The sequence below is a fragment of the Rutidosis leptorrhynchoides genome, chromosome 2 (assembly GCF_046630445.1).
Source record: "Rutidosis leptorrhynchoides isolate AG116_Rl617_1_P2 chromosome 2, CSIRO_AGI_Rlap_v1, whole genome shotgun sequence".
In the NCBI taxonomy this organism is placed as follows: Eukaryota; Viridiplantae; Streptophyta; class Magnoliopsida; order Asterales; family Asteraceae; genus Rutidosis; species Rutidosis leptorrhynchoides.
In genome coordinates this window covers 264,932,322-264,955,700 of record NC_092334.1, presented here as the reverse complement: position 1 = coordinate 264,955,700, position 23,379 = coordinate 264,932,322, and positions in this window count along the sequence as shown.

The window sequence follows — 23,379 nt, the reverse complement described above, 5'->3', positions numbered from 1 at the left end:
TTTTCGTGTTTCCAGGTTTTAAATCATTAAGTTAGCATATCATATAGATATAGAACATGTGTGTAGTTAATTTTAAAAGTCAAGTTAGAAGGATTAACTTTTGTTTGCGAACAAGTTTAGAATTAACTAAACTATGTTCTAGTGATTACGAGTTTAAACCTTCGAATAAGATAGTTTTATATATATGAATCGAATGATGTTATGAACATCATTACTACCTCAATTTTAGTAGGTAAACCTACTGGAAGTGACAAGAAATGATCTAGCTTCAAAGGATCTTGGATGGCTTGAAAGTTCTTGAAGTAGGATCATGACACAAAAACAAGTTCAAGTAAGATTTTTACTCGAATTAAGATAGTTTATAGTTATAGAAATTGAATCAAAGTTTGAATATGAATATTACCTTGAATAAGAAAGATAACCTACTATATATAACAAAGGTTTCTTGATCTTAGATGATTACTTGGAATGGATTAGAAAGCTTGGAAATAAATTAGTAAACTTGAAGGGATTTTTGAAGTGTTCTTGAAGTGTTCTTCCAATGATGATTATAGCTTGATTCTTGAAGTGATTTTTAATGAAGATGATGATTATCTACTGGAAAAATACATTCATAATAGTGTGTGTGTGTTGAGAGAGAATTAGAAAGAGAATTGGAAGTGAAATGGAGTGAATGATGAGTGGTAATTGGTGAGTGGTGAGTGGGGTTAAAAGGAGTTCTAGTTAGTTGACTAGCTCATGGTAGAAGTTAAAATTGATTAGTCATACATGACATAATCAAGAGTGGAATCCCATGCTAGTTCCTATTGGTATATACTCATAGTAAGTACGTTTTGAAGCTGTGTATAATACGGGTAAGAATACGACTAGAATTCTTGATGAAAGAAAAGAATGGAAAAGTAACTGTAACCATTTTCTTAATATGATATATATACATTTAAATGTCGTTACAACGATAATCGTTACATATATGTCTCGTTTCGAAATCCTTAAGTTAGTAGTCTTGTTTATATGTATATAACTCATTGTTAATATACTTATGGAGATACTTACTTATCATAATCTCATGTTAACCATATGTATATCCATATATATATCGTCATGTCGTTTTTACAAGTTTTAACGTTCGTGAATCGCCGGTCAACTTGGGTGGTCAATTGTCTATATGAAACATATTTCAATTAATCAAGTCTTAACAAGTTTAATTGCTTAACATGTTGGAAACATTTAATCATGTAAATATCAATCTCAATTAATATATATAAACATGGAAAAGTTTGGGTCACTACAACTGAAATGTCCCGTTCTTATTGATTAAAAACGTTCCATATTAATTGATTTCGTTGCGAGGTTTTGACCTCTATATGAGACGTTTTTCAAAGACTGCATTCATTTTTAAAACAAACCATAACCTTTATTTCATAAATAAAGGTTTAAAAAGCTTTACGTAGATTATCAAATAATGATAATCTAAAATATCCTGTTTACACACGACCATTACATAATGGTTTACAATACAAATATGTTACATCGAAATCAGTTTCTTGAATGCAGTTTTTACACAATATCATACAACATGGACTCCAAATCTGGTCCTTATTTTAGTATGCAACAGCGGAAGCTCTTAGTATTCACCTGAGAATAAACATGCTTTAAACGTCAACAAAAATGTTGGTGAGTTATAGGTTTAACCTATATATATCAAATCGTAACAATAGACCACAAGATTTCATATTTCAATACACATCCCATACATAGAGATAAAAATCATTCATATGGTGAACACCTGGTAACCGACATTAACAAGATGCATATATATAAGAATATCCCCATCATTCCGGGACACCCTTCGGATATGATATAAATTTCGAAGTACTAAAGCATCCGGTACTTTGGATGGGGTTTGTTAGGCCCAATAGATCTATCTTTAGGATTCACGTCAATTAGGGTGTCTGTTCCCTAATTCTTAGATTACCAGACTTAATAAAAAGGGGCATATTCGATTTCGATAATTCAACCATAGAATGTAGTTTCACGTACTTGTGTCTATTTTGTAAATCATTTATAAAACCTGCATGTATTCTCATCCCAAAAATATTAGATTTTAAAAGTAGGACTATAACTCACTTTCACAGATTTTTACTTCGTCGGGAAGTAAGACTTGGCCACTGGTTGATTCACGAACCTATAACAATATATACATATATATCAAAGTATGTTTAAAATATATTTACAACACTTTTAATATATTTTGATGTTTTAAGTTTATTAAGTCAGCTGTCCTCGTTAGTAACCTACAACTAGTTGTCCACAGTTAGATGTACAGAAATAAATCGATAAATATTATCTTGAATCAATCCACGACCCAGTGTATACGTATCTCAGTATTGATCACAACTCAAACTATATATATTTTGGAATCAACCTCAACCCTATATAGCTAACTCCAACATTCACATATAGAGTGTCTATGGTTGTTCCGAAATATATATAGATGTGTCGACATGATAGGTCGAAACATTGTATACGTGTCTATGGTATCTCAAGATTACATAATATACAATACAAGTTGATTAAGTTATGGTTGGAATAGATTTGTTACCAATTTTCACGTAGCTAAAATGAGAAAAATTATCCAATCTTGTTTTACCCATAACTTCTTCATTTTAAATCCGTTTTGAGTGAATAAAATTGCTATGGTTTCATATTGAACTCTATTTTATGAATATAAACAGAAAAGTATAGGTTTATAGTCGGAAAAATAAGTTACAAGTCATTTTTGTAAAGGTAGTCATTTCAGTCGAAAGAACGACGTCTAGATGACCATTTTAGAAAACATACTTCCACTTTGAGTTTAACCATAATTTTTGGATATAGTTTCATGTTCATAATAAAAATCATTTTATCAGAATAACAACTTTTAAATCAAAGTTTATCATAGTTTTTAATTAACTAACCCAAAACAGCCCGCGGTGTTACTACGACGGCGTAAATCCGGTTTTACGGTGTTTTTCGTGTTTCCAGGTTTTAAATCATTAAGTTAGCATATCATATAGATATAGAACATGTGTGTAGTTAATTTTAAAAGTTAAGTTAGAAGGATTAACTTTTGTTTGCGAACAAGTTTAGAATTAACTAAACTATGTTCTAGTGATTACGAGTTTAAACCTTCGAATAAGATAGTTTTATATATATGAATCGAATGATGTTATGAACATCATTACTACCTCAAGTTTAGTAGGTAAACCTACTAGAAGTGACAAGAAATGATCTAGCTTCAAAGGATCTTGGATGGCTTGAAAGTTCTTGAAATAGGATCATGACACAAAAACAAGTTCAAGTAAGATTTTTACTCGAATTAAGATAGTTTATAGTTATAAAATTGAATCAAAGTTTGAATATGAATATTACCTTGAATAATAAAGATAACCTACTATATATAACAAAGGTTTCTTGATCTTAGATGATTACTTGGAATGGATTAGAAAGCTTGGAAGTAAATTAGTAAACTTGAAGGGATTTTTGAAGTGTTCTTGAAGTGTTCTTCCTATGATGATTATAGCTTGATTCTTAAAGTGATTTTTGATGAAGATGATGATTAACAACTGGAAAAATACATTCATAATAGTGTGTGTGTGTTGAGAGAGAATTAGAAAGAGAATTGGAAGTGAAATGGAGTGAATGATGAGTGGTAATTGGTGAGTGGTGAGTGGGGTTAAAAGGAGTTCTAGTTAGTTGACTATCTCATGGTAGAAGTTAAAATTGATTAGTCATACATGACATAATCAAGAGTGGAAACCCATGCTAGTTCCTATTGGTATATACTCATAGTAAGTACGTTTTGAAGCTGTGTATAATACGGGTAAGAATACGACTAGAATTCTTGATGAAAGTATGAGTGTAACCATTTTTGTTAAGTATGAGTGTTCTGATATACGTCTTGAAGTCTTCCAAAAGTATTTTAATACATCTAAATACACTACATGTATATACATTTTAACTGAGTCGTTAAGTCATCGTTAGTCGTTACATGTAAGTGTTGTTTTGAAACCTTTAAGTTAACGATCTCAATTAATGTTGTTAACCCATTGTTTATTATATCTAATGAGATGTTAAATTATTATATTATCATGATATTATGATATATTAATATATCTTAATATGATATATATACATTTAAATGTCGTTACAACGATAATCGTTACATATATGTCTCGTTTCGAAATCCTTAAGTTAGTAGTCTTGTTTATATGTATATAACTCATTGTTAATATACTTATAGAGATACTTACTTATCATAATCTCATGTTAACCATATGTATATCCATATATATATCGTCATGTCGTTTTTACAAGTTTTAACGTTCGTGAATCGCCGGTCAACTTGGGTGGTCAATTGTCTATATGAAACATATTTCAATTAATCTAGTCTTAACAAAGTTTGATTGCTTAACATGTTGGAAACATTTAATCATGTAAATATCAATCTCAATTAATATATATAAACATGGAAAAGTTCGGGTCACTACAGTACCTACCCGTTAAATAAATTTCGTCCCGAAATTTTAAGCTGTTGAAGGTGTTGACGAATCTTCTGGAAATAGATGCGGGTATTTCTTCTTCATCTGATCTTCACGCTCCCAGGTGAACTCGGGTCCTCTACAAGCATTCCATCGAACTTTAACAATTGGTATCTTGTTTTGCTTAAGTCTTTTAACCTCACGATCCATTATTTCGACGGGTTCTTCAATGAATTGGAGTTTTTCGTTGATTTGGATTTCATCTAACGGAATAGTGAGATCTTCTTTAGCAAAACATTTCTTTAAATTCGAGACGTGGAAAGTGTTATGTACAGCCGCGAGTTGTTGAGGTAACTCAAGTCGGTAAGCTACTGGTCCGACACGATCAATAATCTTGAATGGTCCAATATACCTTGGATTTAATTTCCCTGGTTTACCAAATCGAACAACGTCTTTCCAAGGTGCAACTTTAAGCATGACCATCTCTTCAATTTCAAATTCTATATCTTTTCTTTTAATGTCAGCGTAGCTCTTTTGTCGACTTTGGGCGGTTTTCAACCGTTGTTGAATTTGGATGATCTTCTCGGTAGTTTCTTGTATAATCTCTGGACCCGTAATCTGTCTATCCCCCACTTCACTCCAACAAATCAGAGACCTGCACTTTCTACCATAAAGTGCTTCAAATGGCGCCATCTCAATGCTTGAATGGTAGCTGTTGTTGTAGGAAAATTCTGCTAATGGTAGATGTCGATCCCAACTGTTTCCGAAATCAATAACACATGCTCGTAGCATGTCTTCAAGCGTTTGTATCGTCCTTTCGCCCTGCCCATCAGTTTGTGGATGATAGGCAGTACTCATATCTAGACGAGTTCCTAATGCTTGCTGTAATGTCTGCCAGAATCTTGAAATAAATCTGCCATCCCTATCAGAGATAATAGAGATTGGTATTCCATGTCTGGAGATGACTTCCTTCAAATACAGTCGTGCTAACTTCTCCATCTTGTCATCTTCTCTTATTGGCAGGAAATGTGCTGATTTGGTGAGACGATCAACTATTACCCAAATAGTATCAAAACCACTTGCAGTCCTTGGCAATTTAGTGATGAAATCTATGGTAATGTTTTCCCATTTCCATTCCGGGATTTCGGGTTCTTGAAGTAGACCTGATGGTTTCTGATGCTCAGCTTTGACCTTAGAACACGTCAAACATTCTCCTACGTATTTAGCAACATCGGCTTTCATACCCGGACACCAAAAATATTTCCTGAGATCCTTGTACATCTTCCCCGTTCCAGGATGTATTGAGTATCTGGTTTTATGAGCTTCTCTAAGTACCATTTCTCTCATATCTCCAAATTTTGGTACCCAAATCCTTTCAGCCCTATACTGGGTTCCGTCTTCCCGAATATTAAGATGTTTCTCTGATCCTTTGGGTATTTTATCCTTTAAATTTCCCTCTTTTAAAACTCCTTGTTGCGCCTCCTTTATTTGAGTAGTAAGGTTATTATGAATCATTATATTCATAGATTTTACTCGAATGGGTTCTCTGTCCTTCCTGCTCAAGGCATCAGCTACCACATTTGCCTTCCCCGGGTGGTAACGAATCTCAAAGTCGTAATCATTCAATAATTCAATCCACCTACGCTGCCTCATATTCAGTTGTTTCTGATTAAATATGTGTTGAAGACTTTTGTGGTCGGTATATATAATACTTTTGACCCCATATAAGTAGTGCCTCCAAGTCTTTAATGCAAAAACAACCGCGCCTAATTCCAAATCATGCGTCGTATAATTTTGTTCGTGAATCTTCAATTGTCTAGACGCATAAGCAATCACCTTCGTTCATTGCATTAATACACAACCGAGACCTTGCTTTGATGCGTCACAATAAATCACAAAATCATCATTCCCTTCAGGCAATGACAATATAGGTGCCGTAGTTAGCTTTTTCTTTAATAACTGAAACGCTTTCTCTTGTTCATCATTCCATTCAAATTTCTTCCCTTTATGCGTTAATGCAGTCAAGGGTTTTGCTATTCTAGAAAAGTCTTGGATGAACCTTCTGTAGTAACCAGCTAGTCCTAAAAACTGGCGTATGTGTTTCGGAGTTTTCGGGGTTTCCTACTTTTCAACAATTTCTATCTTTGCCGGATCCACCTTAATACCTTCTTTGTTCACTATGTGACCGAGGAATTGAACTTCTTCCAACCAAAATGCACACTTTGAAAACTTAGCGTACAATTCTTACTTCCTCAATACTTCTAACACCTTTCTCAAATGTTCACCGTGTTCTTGGTCATTCTTTGAGTAAATAAGTATGCCATCAATGAAAACAATGACAAACTTGTCAAGGTATGGTCCACACACTCGGTTCATAAGGTCCATGAACATAGCTGGTGCATTAGTTAAACCAAACGGCATGACCATAAACTCGTAATGACCGTAACGTGTTCTGAAAGCAGTCTTTGGAATATCATCTTCTTTCACCCGCATTTGATGATACCCGGAACGTAAGTCAATCTTTGAATAAACAGACGAGCCTTGTAGTTGATCAAATAAGTCGTCGATTCTCGGTAGTGGGTAGCGGTTCTTGATGGTAAGTTTGTTCAACTCTCGGTAGTCGATACACAACCAGAATGTACCATCTTTCTTCTTGACAAACAAAACAGGAGCTCCCCACGGTGATGTGCTTGGTCGAATGAAACCACGCTCTAAAAGTTCTTGTAATTGGCTTTGCAGTTCTTTCATCTCGCTGGGTGCGAGTCTGTAAGGAGCACGAGCTATTGGTGCAGCTCCTGGTACAAGATCTATTTGAAATTCAACGGATCGCTGTGGGGGTAATCCCGGTAATTCTTTCGGAAATACATCGGGAAATTCTTTTGCAATGGGAACATCATTGATGCTCTTTTCTTCAGTTTGTACTTTCTCGACGTGTGCTAGAACAGCATAGCAACCTTTTCTTATTAGTTTTTGTGCCTTCAAATTACTAATAATATGTAGCTTCGTGTTGCCCTTTTCTCCGTACACCATTAAGGGTTTTCCTTTTTCTCGTATAATGCGAATTGCATTTTTGTAACAAACGATCTCTGCTTTCACTTCTTTCAACCAGTCCATATCGATTATCACATCAAAACTCCCTAACTCTACTGGTATCAAATCAATCTTAAATGTTTCGCTAACCAGTTTAATTTCTCAATTCCGACATATATTATCTGCTGAAATTAATTTACCATTTGCTAATTCGAGTAAAAATTTACTATCCAAAGGCGTCAATGGACAACTTAATTTAGCACAAAAATCTCTACTCATATAGCTCTATCCGCACCCGAATCAAATAAAACGTAAGCAGATTTATTGTCAATAAGAAACGTACCCGTAACAAGCTCCGGGTCTTCCTGTGCCTCTGCCGCATTAATATTGAAAACTCTTCCGCGGCCTTGTCCATTCGTATTCTCCTGGTTCGGGCAATTTCTAATAATGTGGCCCGGTTTTCCACATTTATAACAAACTACATTGGCATAACTTGCTCCGACACTATTTGCTCCGCCATTACTCGTTCCGACACCATTTGTTCCTTTCGTTCTATTAACCACTGGTCCGTAGACCTCACACTTCGCCGCGCTATGACCATTTCTTTTACACTTGTTGCAAAATTTGGTGCAGAACCCCGAGTGATACTTTTCACACCTTTGGCATAGCTGCTTCTGATTGTTGTTGTTGTTGCGGTTATTATTGTTGTTGGGATGATTGTTGTAGTTGCTGTTGTTGTTGTTGTTGTTGTTGTTGGGCCGTTTGTTGTAGTTGCGATTGATGTTGCGATTGTTGGGACAATTGTTGCGATTATTGTTGTAATTGCTGTTGTTGTTGTATTGGTGATTCTTATCACCGTTTTCCTCCCACTTTCTTTTGACTTGCTTCACATTGGCCTCTTCAGCAGTCTGTTCTTTAATTCTTTCTTCAATCTGGTTCACTAGTTTGTGAGCCATTCTACATGCCTGTTGTATGGAGGCGGGCTAGTGTGAACTTATATCTTCTTGGATTCTTTTCGGTAATCCTTTCACAAACGCGTCGATCTTCTCTTCCTCATCTTCAAATGCTCCCGGACACAATAGGCACAATTCTGTGAATCGTCTTTCGTACGTGGTAATATCAAATCCTTGGGTTTGTAACCCTCTAAGTTCTGTCTTGAGCTTATTGACCTCGGTTCTGGGACGGTACTTCTCGTTCATCAAGTGCTTGAATGCTGACCACGGTAGTGCGTATGCATCATCTTGTCCCACTTGCTCTAGATAGGTATTCCACCATGTTAACGCAGAACCTGTGAAGGTATGCGTAGCGTACTTCACTTTGTCCTCTTCGGTACACTTACTTATGGCAAACACCGATTCAACCTTCTCGGTCCACTATTTCAATCCGATCGGTCCTTCGGTTCCATCAAATTCCAAAGGTTTGCAGGCAGTAAATTCTTTGTAGGTGCATCCTACACGATTTCCTATACTGCCAGATCCAAGGTTATTGTTGGTATGTAGCGCAGCCTGTACTGCGGCTATGTTTGAAGCTAGAAAAGTCCGGAATTCCTCTTCATTCATATTCACGGTGTGTCGAGTAGTCGGTGCCATTTCCTTCAAAATAGTCAAATGGAACAAGTTAATCATACAGAATATTAAGAGTAGTTAATAATATTTCGTAGCATAATATGAACTCATTTATAAAAGCTTTTTCTTCATATTAGCGTTTTATAAGTTTAAATTCAGGTAGTACCTACCCGTTAAGTTCATACTTAGTAGCTAATATACAATTCAACTACTACAATTCTATATGAAAAACTGATTGTAATAATATTTCGCGTTCAAACTTTTATACAATATTTTACAAACTTACAATATCGCTTATTTTACATAAAGCATGAAATATAGCACACAATAACTTTGATACAAGATAGTTGTGAAGATAATTCTAGCTAGTACACAAGTCGTTCAGCAAAGGCAATAAAGACACGTAATTCATACGTCCAAAAACAAGTCATGCATTCTGGTTTTACTAGGACTACTTCCCATCCTTGGTCTTGTGGAACATAACCGTTATGGCCGTTGATAAGACAGCGTGTTGTAACGTCGTCAAAGGGACGAGGGTTATGTAATGACCAACAGTCTCGTAATAACCTAAAAACCTCATTTCTTACCCCAATTACCGACTCCGCCACTTGTGGGAACGTTTTGTTTAATAGTTGTAGCCCGATGTTCTTGTTCTCACTTTGGTGAGAAGCTTACATTACTAACCCGTAAGCATAACATGCTTCTTTATGTTGCATGTTAGCCGCTTTTTCTAAATCACGAAGTCCTATATTCGGATATACTGAGTCAAAATAATTTCTTAACCCGTTGCGTAAAATAGCATTTGGGTTCCCCGCAATATATGCGTCAAAGTAAACACATCGTAACTTATGGATTTCCCAATGTGATATCCCCCATCTTTCGAACAAAAGCCTCTTATAAACCAAGGCATTCTTGGAACGTTCTTTGAATGTCTTACAAACTGATCTCGCCTTAAATAGTTGTGCCGAGGAATTCTGACCGACTCTAGACAAGATTTCATCAATCATGTCTCCGGGTAGGTCTCTTAAAATATTGGGTTGTCTATCCATTTTGTGTTTTTATACTGTAAAATAGACAAGAGTTAGATTCATAAAAAAAATACTTATTAATACAAGCAATTTTTACATATATCATAAAGCATAAGCACACTATATTACATATATTACACCACACGAATACAACTATCTTATTCCGACTCGCTCGTTTCTTCTTGTTCGGTTTTGGTTCGTTTTGCCAAGTTTCTAGGGATATATGATGTTCCCCTAATACGATCCGTCATTGTCCACATTGGTTTAGAAAACCTGGTGGTTTAGAGGTTCCCGAGTTATTGTTACAACTTAAGGACTTCGGGGGTTGACGATACTTATAAAGTTCATCGGGGTTGGAATTAGATTTCTCTATTTTTATGCCCTTTCCCTTATTATTTTCTTTTGCCTTTTTAAATTCAGTTGGGGTAATTTCTATAACATCATCGGAATTCTCGTCGGAATCCGATTCATCGGAGAATTGGTAATCCTCCCAATATTTTGCTTCCTTGGCGGAAACACCATTGACCATAATTAACCTTGGTCGGTTGGTTGAGGATTCTCTTTTACTTAACCGTTTTATTATTTCCCCCACCGGTTCTATTTCTTCTTCCGGTTCCGATTCTTCTTCCGGTTTTGATTCTTCTTCCGGTTCCGACTCTTCTTCCGGTTCCTCTTCGGGAACTTGTGAATCAGTCCACGAATCATTCCAATTTACATTTGACTTTTCATTACTATTAGGTGAGTCAATGGGACTTGTTCTAGAGGTAGACATCTATCACATAATATCAAACGCGTTAAGAGATTAATATATCACATAATATTCACATGTTAAAAATATATAGTTTCCAACAAAATTTGTTAAGCAATCATTTTTCAAGTAAACACGGTCGAAGTCCAGACTCACTAATGCATCCTAACAAACTCGATAAGACACACTAATGCAAAATTATGGTTCTCTAAGACCAACGCTCGGATACCAACTGAAATGTCCCGTTCTTATTGATTAAAAACGTTCCATATTAATTGATTTCGTTGCGAGGTTTTGACCTCTATATGAGACGTTTTTCAAAGACTGCATTCATTTTAAAACAAACCATAACCTTTATTTCATCAATAAAGGTTTAAAAAGCTTTACGTAGATTATCAAATAATGATAATCTAAAATATCCTGTTTACACACGACCATTACATAATGGTTTACAATACATATATGTTACAACAAAATAAGTTTCTTGAATGCAGTTTTTACACAATATCATACAAGCATGGACTCCAAATCTCATCCTTATTTAAGTATGCAACAGCGGAAGCTCTTAATAATCACCTGAGAATAAACATGCTTAAAACGTCAACAAAAATGTTGGTGAGTTATAGGTTTAACCTATATATATCAAATCATAATAATAGACCACAAGATTTCATATTTCAATACACATCCCATACATAGAGATAAAAATCATTCATATGGTGAACACCTGGTAACCGACATTAACAAGATGCATATATAAGAATATCCCCATCATTCCGGGACACCCTTCGGATATGATATAAATTTCGAAGTACTAAAGCATCCGGTACTTTGGATGGGGTTTGTTAGGCCCAATAGATCTATCTTTAGGATTCGCATCAATTAGGGTGTCTGTTCCCTAATTCTTAGATTACCAGACTTAATAAAAAGGGGCATATTCGATTTCGATAATTCAACCATAGAATGTAGTTTCACGTACTTGTGTCTATTTTGTAAATCATTTATAAAACCTGCATGTATTCTCATCCCAAAAATATTAGATTTTAAAAGTGGGACTATAACTCACTTTCACAGATTTTTACTTCGTCGGGAAGTAAGACTTGGCCACTGGTTGATTCACGAACCTATAACAATATATACATATATATCAAAGTATGTTTAAAATATATTTACAACACTTTTAATATATTTTGATGTTTTATGTTTATTAAGTCAGCTGTCCTCGTTAGTAACCTACAACTAGTTGTCCACAGTTAGATGTTCAGAAATAAATCGATAAATATTATCTTGAATCAATCCACGACCCAGTGTATACGTATCTCAGTATTGATCACAACTCAAACTATATATATTTTGGAATCAACCTCAACCCTGTATAGCTAACTCCAACATTCACATATAGAGTGTCTATGGTTGTTCCGAAATATATATAGATGTGTCGACATGATAGGTCGAAATATTGTATACGTGTCTATGGTATCTCAAGATTACATAATATACAATACAAGTTGATTAAGTTATGGTTGGAATAGATTTGTTACCAATTTTCACGTAGCTAAAATGAGAAAAAATATCCAATCTTGTTTTACCCATAACTTCTTCATTTTAAATCCGTTTTGAGTGAATCAAATTACTATGGTTTCATATTGAACTCTATTTTATGAATATAAACAGAAAAGTATAGGTTTATAGTCGGAAAAATAAGTTACAAGTCGTTTTTGTAAAGGTAGTCATTTCAGTCGAAAGAACGACGTCTAGATGACCATTTTAGAAAACATACTTCCACTTTGAGTTTAACCATAATTTTTCGATATAGTTTCATGTTCATAATAAAAATCATTTTCTCAGAATAACAACTTTTAAATCAAAGTTTATCATAGTTTTTAATTAACTAACCCAAAACAGCCCGCGGTGTTACTACGACGGCGTAAATCCGATTTTACGGTGTTTTTCGTGTTTTCAGGTTTTAAATCATTAAGTTAGCATATCATATAGATATAGAACATGTGTGTAGTTAATTTTAAAAGTCAAGTTAGAAGGATTAACTTTTGTTTGCGAACAAGTTTAGAATTAACTAAACTATGTTCTAGTGATTACGAGTTTAAACTTTCGAATAAGATAGTTTTATATATATGAATGGAATGATGTTATGAACATCATTACTACCTCAAGTTTAGTAGGTAAACCTACTGGAAGTGACAAGAAATGATCTAGCTTCAAAGGATCTTGGATGGCTTGAAAGTTCTTGAAGTAGGATCATGACACAAAAACAAGTTCAAGTAAGATTTTTACTCGAATTAAGATAGTTTATAGTTATAGAAATTGAATCAAAGTTTGAATATGAATATTACCTTGAATAATAAAGATAACCTACTATATATAACAAAGGTTTCTTGATCTTAGATGATTACTTGGAATGGATTAGAAAGCTTGGAAGTAAATTAGTAAACTTGAAGGGATTTTTTAAGTGTTCTTGAAGTGTTCTTCCTATAATGATTATAGCTTGATTCTTGAAGTGATTTTTGATGAAGATGATGATTAACTACTGGAAAAATACGTTCATAATAGAGTGTGTGTGTGTATGTGTGTTGAGAGAGAATTAGAAAGAGAATTGGAAGTGAAATGGAGTGAATGATGAGTGGTAATTGGTGAGTGGTGAGTGGGGTTAAAAGGAGTTCTAGTTAGTTGACTAGCTCATGGTAGAAGTTAAAATTGATTAGTCATACATGACATAATCAAGAGTGGAATCCCATGCTAGTTCCTATTGGTATATACTCATAGTAAGTACGTTTTGAAGCTGTGTATAATACGGGTAAGAATACGACTAGAATTCTTGATGAAAGAAAAGAATGGAAAAGTAACTGTAACCATTTTCATTAAGTATGAGTGTTTTGATATATGTCTTGAAGTCTTCCAAAAGTATTTTAATACATCTAAATACACTACATGTATATACATTTTAACTGAGTCGTTAAGTCATCGTTAGTCGTTACATGTAAGTGTTGTTTTGAAACCTTTAAGTTAACGATCTCAATTAATGTTGTTAACCCATTGTTTATTATATCTAATGAGATGTTAAATTATTATATTATCATGATATTATGATATATTAATATATCTTAATATGATATATATACATTTAAATGTCGTTACAACGATAATCGTTACATATATGTCTCGTTTCGAAATCATTAAGTTAGTAGTCTTGTTTATATGTATATAACTCATTGTTAATATACTTATGGAGATAATTACTTATCATAATCTCATGTTAACCATATGTATATCCATATATATATCGTCATGTCATTTTTACAAGTTTTAACGTTCGTGAATCGCCGGTCAACTTGGGTGGTCAATTGTCTATATGAAACATATTTCAATTAATCAAGTCTTAACAAGTTTGATTGCTTAACATGTTGGAAACATTTAATCATGTAAATATCAATCTCAATTAATATATATAAACATGGAAAAGTTCGAGTCACTACTACTGAAATGTCCCGTTCTTATTGATTAAAAACATTCCATATTAATTGATTTCGTTGCGAGGTTTTGACCTCTATATGAGATGTTTTTCAAAGACTGCATTCATTTTTAAAACAAACCATAACCTTTATTTCATAAATAAAGGTTTAAAAAGCTTTACGTAGATTATCAAATAATGATAATCTAAAATATCCTGTTTACACACGACCATTACATAATGGTTTACAATACAAATATATTACATCGAAATCAGTTTCTTGAATGCAGTTTTTACACAATATCATACAAACATGGACTCCAAATCTTGTCCTTATTTTAGTATGCTACAGCGGAAGCTCTTAGTATTCACCTGAGAATAAACATGCTTTAAACGTCAACAAAAATGTTGGTGAGTTATAGGTTTAACCTATATGTATCAAATCGTAACAATAGACCACAAGATTTCATATTTCAATACACATCCCATACATAGAGATAAAAATCATTCATATGGTGAACACCTGGTAACCGACATTAACAAGATGCATATATATAAGAATATCCCCATCATTCCGGGACACCCTTCGGATATGATATAAATTTCGAAGTACTAAAGCATCCGGTACTTTGGATGGGGTTTGTTAGGCCCAGTAGATCTATCTTTTGGATTCGCGTCAATTAGGGTGTCTGTTCCCTAATTCTTAGATTACCAGACTTAATAAAAAGGGGCATATTCGATTTCGATAATTCAACCATAGAATGTAGTTTCACGTACTTGTGTCTATTTTGTAAATCATTTATAAAACCTGCATGTATTCTCATCCCAAAAATATTAGATTTTAAAAGTGGGACTATAACTCACTTTCACAGATTTTTACTTCGTCGGGAAGTAAGACTTGGCCACTGGTTGATTCACGAACCTATAACAATATATACATATATATCAAAGTATGTTTAAAAGATATTTACAACACTTTTAATATATTTTGATGTTTTAAGTTTATTAAGTCAGCTGTCCTCGTTAGTAACCTACAACTAGTTGTCCACAGTTAGATGTACAGAAATAAATCGATAAATATTATCTTGAATCAATCCACGACCCAGTGTATACGTATCTCAGTATTGATCACAACTCAAACTATATATATTTTGGAATCAACCTCAACCCTGTATAGCTAACTCCAACATTCACATATAGAGTGTCTATGGTTGTTCCGAAATATATATAGATGTGTCGACATGATAGGTCGAAACATTGTATACGTGTCTATGGTATCTCAAGATTACATAATATACAATACAAGTTGATTAAGTTATGGTTGGAATAGATTTGTTACCAATTTTAACGTAGCTAAAATGAGAAAAATTATCCAATCTTGTTTTACCCATAACTTCTTCATTTTAAATCCGTTTTGAGTGAATCAAATTGCTATGGTTTCATATTGAACTATATTTTATGAATCTAAACAGAAAAAGTATAGGTTTATAGTCAGAAAAATAAGTTACAAGTCGTTTTTGTAAAGGTAGTCATTTCAGTCGAAAGAACGACGTCTAGATGACCATTTTAGAAAACATACTTCCACTTTGAGTTTAACCATAATTTTTGGATATAGTTTCATGTTCATAATAAAAATCATTTTCTCAGAATAACAACTTTTAAATCAAAGTTTATCATAGTTTTTAATTAACTAACCCAAAACAGCCCGCGGTGTTACTACAACGGCGTAAATCCGGTTTTACGGTGTTTTTCGTGTTTCCAGGTTTTAAATCATTAAGTTAGCATATCATATAGATATAGAACATGTGTGTAGTTAATTTTAAAAGTCAAGTTAGAAGGATTAACTTTTGTTTGCGAACAAGTTTAGAATTAACTAAACTATGTTCTAGTGATTACGAGTTTAAACCTTCGAATAAGATAGTTTTATATATATGAATCGAATGATGTTATGAACATCATTACTACCTCAAGTTTAGTAGGTAAACCTACTGGAAGTGACAAGAAATGATCTAGCTTCAAAGGATCTTGGATGGCTTGAAAGTTCTTGAAGTAGGATCATGACACAAAAACAAGTTCAAGTAAGATTTTTACTCGAATTAAGATAGTTTATAGTTATAGAAATTGAATCAAAGTTTGAATATGAATATTACCTTGAATAAGAAAGATAACCTACTGTATATAACAAAGGTTTCTTGATCTTAGATGATTACTTGGAATGGATTAGAAAGCTTGGAAGTAAATTAGTAAACTTGAAGGGATTTTTGAAGTGTTCTTGAAGTGTTCTTCCTATGATGATTATAGCTTGATTCTTGAAGTGATTTTTGATGAAGATGATGATTAACTACTGGAAAAATACGTTCATAATAGTGTGTGTGTGTTGAGAGAGAATTGGAAGTGAAATGGAGTGAATGATGAGTGGTAATTGGTGAGTGGTGAGTGGGGTTAAAATGAGTTCTAGTTAGTTGACTAGCTCATGGTAGAAGTTAAAATTGATTAGTCATACATGACATAATCAAGAGTGGAATCCCATGCTAGTTCCTATTGGTATATACTCATAGTAAGTACGTTTTGAAGCTGTGTATAATACGGGTAAGAATACGACTAGAATTCTTGATGAAAGAAAAGAATGGAAAAGTAACTGTAACCATTTTCATTAAGTATGAGTGTTTTGATATATGTCTTGAAGTCTTCCAAAAGTATTTTAATACATCTAAATACACTACATGTATATACATTTTAACTGAGTCGTTAAGTCATCGTTAGTCGTTACATGTAAGTGTTGTTTTGAAACCTTTAAGTTAACGATCTCAATTAATGTTGTTAACCCATTGTTTATTATATCTAATGAGATGTTAAATTATTATATTATCATGATATTATGATATATTAATATATCTTAATATGATATATATACATTTAAATGTCGTTACAACGATAATCGTTACATATATGTCTCGTTTCGAAATCCTTAAGTTAGTAGTCTTGTTTATATGTATATAACTCATTGTTAATATACTTATAGAGATACTTACTTATCATAATCTCATGTTAACCATATGTATATACATATATATATCGTCATGTCGTTTTTACAAGTTTTAACGTTCGTGAATCGCCGGTCAACTTGGGTGGTCAATTGTCTATATGAAACATATTTCAATTAATCAAGTCTTAACAAGTTTGATTGCTTAAGATGTTGGAAACATTTAATCATGTAAATATCAATCTCAATTAATATATATAAACATGGAAAAGTTCGGGTCACTACAGTACCTACCCGTTAAATAAATTTCGTCCCGAAATTTTAAGCTGTTGAAGGTGTTGACGAATCTTCTGGAAATAGATGCGGGTATTTCTTCTTCATCTGATCTTCATGCTCCCAGGTGAACTTGGGTCCTCTACAAGCATTCCATCGAACCTTAACAATTGGTATCTTGTTTTGCTTAAGTCTTTTAACCTCACGATCCATTATTTCGACGGGTTCTTCGATGAATTGGAGTTTTTCGTTGATTTGGATTTCATCTAAAGGAATAGTGAGATCTTCTTTAGCAAAACATTTCTTCAAATTCGAGACGTGGAAAGTGTTATGTACAGCCGCGAGTTGTTGAGGTAACTCAAGTCGGTAAGCTACTGGTCCGACACGATCAATAAACTTGAATGGTCCAATATACCTTGGATTTAATTTCCCTCGTTTACCAAATCGAACAACGCCTTTCCAAGGTGCAACTTTAAGCATGACCATCTCTCCAATTTCAAATTCTATATCTTTTCTTTTAATGTTAGCGTAGCTCTTTTATCGACTTTGGGCGGTTTTCAACCGTTGTTGAATTTGGATGATCTTCTCAGTAGTTTCTTGTATAATCTCCGGACCCGTAATCTGTCTATCCCTCACTTCACTCCAACAAATTGGAGACCTGCACTTTCTACCATAAAGTGCTTCAAACGGCGCCATCTCAATGCTTGAATGGTAGCTGTTGTTGTAGGAAAATTCTGCTAATGGTAGATGTCGATCCCAACTGTTTCCGAAAATCAATAACACATGCTCGTAGCATGTATTCAAGCGTTTGTATCGTCCTTTTGCTCTGCCCATCAGTTTGTGGATGATAGGCAGTACTCATGTCTAGACGAGTTCCTAATGCTTGCTGTAATGTCTGCCAGAATCTTGAAATAAATCTGCCATCCCTATCAGAGATAATAGAGATTGGTATTCCATGTCTGGAGACGACTTCCTTCAAATACAGTCGTGCTAACTTTTCCATCTTGTCATCTTCTCTTATTGGCAGGAAATGTGCTGATTTGGTGAGACGCTCAACTATTACCCAAATAGTATCAAAACTACTTGCAGTCCTTGGCAATTTAGTGATGAAATCCATGGTAATGTTTTCCCATTTCCATTTCGGGATTTCGGGTTGTTGAAGTAGACCTGATGGTTTCTGATGCTCAGCTTTGACCTTAGAACACGTCAAACATTCTCCTACGTATTTAGCAACATCGGCTTTCATACCCGGCCACCAAAAATATTTCCTGAGATCCTTGTACATCTTTCCCGTTCCAGGATGTATTGAGTATCTGGTTTTATGAGCTTCTCTAAGTACCATTTCTCTCATATCTCCAAATTTTGGTAACCAAATCCTTTCAGCCCTATACCGGGTTCCGTCTTCCCGAATATTAAGATGTTTCTCCGATCCTTTGGGTATTTCATCCTTTAAATTTCCCTCTTTTAAAACTCCTTGTTGCGCCTCCTTTATTTGAGTAGTAAGGTTATTATGAATCATTATATTCATAGATTTTTCTCGAATGGGTTCTCTGTCCTTCCTGCTCAAGGCATCGGCTACCACATTTGCCTTCCCCGGGTGGTAACGAATCTCAAAGTCGTAATCATTCAATAATTCAATCCACCTACGCTGCCTCATATTCAGTTGTTTCTGATTAAATATGTGTTGAAGACTTTTGTGGTCGGTATATATAATACTTTTGACCCCATATAAGTAGTGCCTCCAAGTCTTTAATGCAAAAATAACCGCGCCTAATTCCAAATCATGCGTCGTATAATTTTGTTCGTGAATCTTCAATTGTCTAGACGCATAAGCAATCACCTTCGTTCGTTGCATTAATACACAACCGAGACCTTGCTTTGATGCATCACAATAAATCACAAAATCATCATTCCCTTCAAGCAATGACAATATAGGTGACGTAGTTAGCTTTTTCTTTAATAACTGAAACGCTTTCTCTTGTTCATCATTCCATTCAAATTTCTTCCCTTTATGCGTTAATACAGTCAATGGTTTTGCTATTCTGGAAAAGTATTGGATGAACCTTCTGTAGTAACCAGCTAGTCCTAAAAACTGGCGTATGTGTTTCGGAGTTTTCGGGGTTTCCCACTTTTCAGCAGTTTCTATCTTTGCTGGATCCACCTTAATACCTTCTTTGTTCACTATGTGACCGAGGAATTGAACTTCTTCCAACCAAAATGCACACTTTGAAAACTTAGCGTACAATTCTTCCTTCCTCAATACTTCTAACACCTTTCTCAAATGTTCACCGTGTTCTTGATCATTCTTTGAGTAAATAAGTATGTCATCAATGAAAACAATGACAAACTTGTCAAGGTATGGTCCACACACTCAGTTCATAAGGTCCATGAACATAGCTGGTGCATTAGTTAAACCAAACGACATGACCATAAACTCGTAATGACCGTAACGTGTTCTGAAAGCAGTCTTTGGAATATCATCTTCTTTCACCGGCATTTGATGATACCCGGAATGTAAGTCAATCTTTGAATAAACAGACGAGCCTTGTAGTTGATCAAATAAGTCGTCGATTCTCGGTAGTGGGTAGCGGTTCTTGATGGTAAGTTTGTTCAACTCTCGGTAGTCGATACACAACCTGAATGTACCATCTTTCTTCTTGACAAACAAAACAGGAGCTCCCCACGGTGATGTGCTTGGTCGAATGAAACCACGCTCTAAAAGTTCTTGTAATTGGCTTTGCAGTTCTTTCATCTCGCTGGGTGCGAGTCTGTAAGGAGCACGAGCTATTGGTGCAGCTCCTGGTACAAGATCTATTTGAAATTCAACGGATCGCTGTGGGGGTAATCCCGGTAATTCTTTCGGAAATACATCGGAAAATTCTTTTGCAATGGGAACATCATTGATGCTCTTTTCTTCAGTTTGTATTTTCTTGACGTGTGCTAGAACAGCATAGCAACCTTTTCTTATTAGTTTTTGTGCCTTCAAATTACTAATAATATGTAGCTTCGTGTTGCCCTTTTCTCCGTACACTATTAAGGGTTTTCCTTTTTCTCGTATAATGCGAATTACATTTTTGTAACAAACGATCTCTGCTTTCACTTCTTTCAACCAGTCCATACTGATTATCACATCAAAACTCCCTAACTCTACTGGTATCAAATCAATCTTAAATGTTTCGCTAACCAGTTTAATTTCTCGATTCCGACATATATTATCTGCTGAAATTAATTTACCATTTGCTAAGTCGAGTAAAAATTTACTATCCAAAGGCTCAATGGATAACTTAATTTAGCACAAAAATCTCTACTCATATAGCTTCTATCCGCACCCGAATCAAATAAAACGTAAGCAGATTTATTGTCAATAAGAAACGTACCTGTAACAAGCTCCGGGTCTTCCTGTGCCTCTGCCGCATTAATATTGAAAACTCTTCCGCGGCCTTGTCCATTCGTGTTCTCCTGGTTCGGGCAATTTCTAATAATGTGGCCCGGTTTTCCACATTTATAACAAACTACATTGGCATAACTTGCTCCGACACTACTTGCTCCGCCATTAATCGTTCCGACACCATTTGTTCCTTTCGTTCTATTAACCCCTGGTCCGTAGACCTCACACTTCGCCGCGCTATGACCATTTCTTTTACACTTGTTGCAAAATTTGGTGCAGAACCCCGAGTGATACTTTTCACACCTTTGGCATAGCTGCTTCTGATTGTTGTTATTGTTGCGGTTATTATTGTTGTTGGGATGATTGTTGTAGTTGCTGTTGTTGTTGTTGTTGTTGTTGTTGTTGTTGGGCCGTTTGTTGTAGTTGCGATTGATGTTGCGATTGTTGGGATAATTGTTGCGATTATTGTTGTAATTGCTGTTGTTGTTGTATTGGTGATTCTTATCACCGTTTTCCTCCCACTTTCTTTTGACTTGCTTCACATTGGCCTCTTCAGCAGTCTGTTCTTTAATTCTTTCTTCAATCTGGTTCACTAGTTTGTGAGCCATTCTACATGCCTGTTGTATGGAAGCGGGCTCATGTGAACTTATATCTTCTTAGATTATTTCCGGTAATCCTTTCACAAACGCGTCGATCTTCTCTTCCTCATCTTCGAATGCTCCCGGACACAATAGGCACAATTCTATTAATCGTCTTTCGTACGTGGTAATATCAAATCCTTGGGTTTGTAACCCTCTAAGTTCTGTCTTGAGCTTATTGACCTCGGTTCTGGGACGGTACTTCTCGTTCATCAAATGCTTGAATGCTGACCACGGTAGTGCGTACGCATCATCTTGTCCCACTTGCTCTAGATAGGTATTCCACCATGTTAACGCAGAACCTGTGAAGGTATGCGTAGCGTACTTCACTTTGTCCTCTTCAGTACACTTACTTATGGCAAACACCGATTCGACCTTCTCGGTCCACCGTTTCAATCCGATCGGTCCTTCGGTTCCATCAAATTCCAAAGGTTTGCAGGCAGTGAATTCTTTGTAGGTGCATCCTACACGATTTCCTGTACTGCCAGATCCAAGGTTATTGTTGGTATGTAGCACAGCCTGTACTGCGGCTATGTTTGAAGCTAGAAAAGTACGGAATTTCTCTTCATTCATATTCACGGTGTGTCGAGTAGTCGGTGCCATTTCCTTCAAAATAGTCAAATGGAACAAGTTAATCATACAGAATATTAAGAGTAGTTAATAGTATTTCGTAGCATAATATGAACTCATTTATAAAAGCTTTTTCTTCATATTAGTGTTTTATAAGTTTAAATTCGGGTAGTACCTACCCGTTAAGTTCATACTTAGTAGCTAATATACAATTCAACTACTACAATTCTATATGAAAAACTTATTGTAATAATATTTTGCGTTCAAACTTTTATACAATATTTTACAAACTTACAATACCGCTTATTTTACATAAAGCATGAAATATAGCACACAATAACTTTGATACAAGATAGTTGTGAAGATAATTCTAGCTAGTACACAAGTCGTTCAGCAAAGGCAATAAAGACACGTAATTCATACGTCCAGAAACAAGTCATGCATTCTGGTTTTACTAGGACTACTTCCCATCCTTGGTCTTGTGGAACATAACCGTAAACGGACGTTGATAAGACAGCGTGTTGTAACGTCGTCAAAGGGACGAGGGTTACGTAATGACCAACAGTCTCGTAATAACCTAAAAACCTCATTTCTTACCCCAATTACCGACTCCGTCACTTGTGGGAACGTTTTGTTTAATAGTTGTAGCCCGATGTTCTTGTTCTCACTTTGGTGAGAAGCGAACATTACTAACCCGTAAGCATAACATGCTTCTTTATGTTGCATGTTAGCCGCTTTTTCTAAATCACGAAGTCCTATATTCGGATATACTGAGTCAAAATAATTTCTTAACCCGTTGCGTAAAATAGCATTTGGGTTCCCCGCAATATATGCGTCAAAGTAAACACATCGTAACTTATGGATTTCCCAATGTGATATCCCCCATCTTTCGAATGAAAGCCTCTTATAAACCAAGGCATTCTTGGAACGTTCTTCGAATGCCTTAGAAACTGATCTCGCCTTAAATAGTTGTGCCGAGGAATTCTGACCAACTCTAGACAAGATTTCATCAATCATGTCTCCGGGTAGGTCTCTTAAAATATTGGGTTGTCTATCCATTTTGTGTTTTTATACTATAAAATAGACAAGAGTTAGATTCATAAAAAAAAATACTTATTAATACAAGCAATTTTTACATATATCATAAAGCATAAGCACACTATATTACAT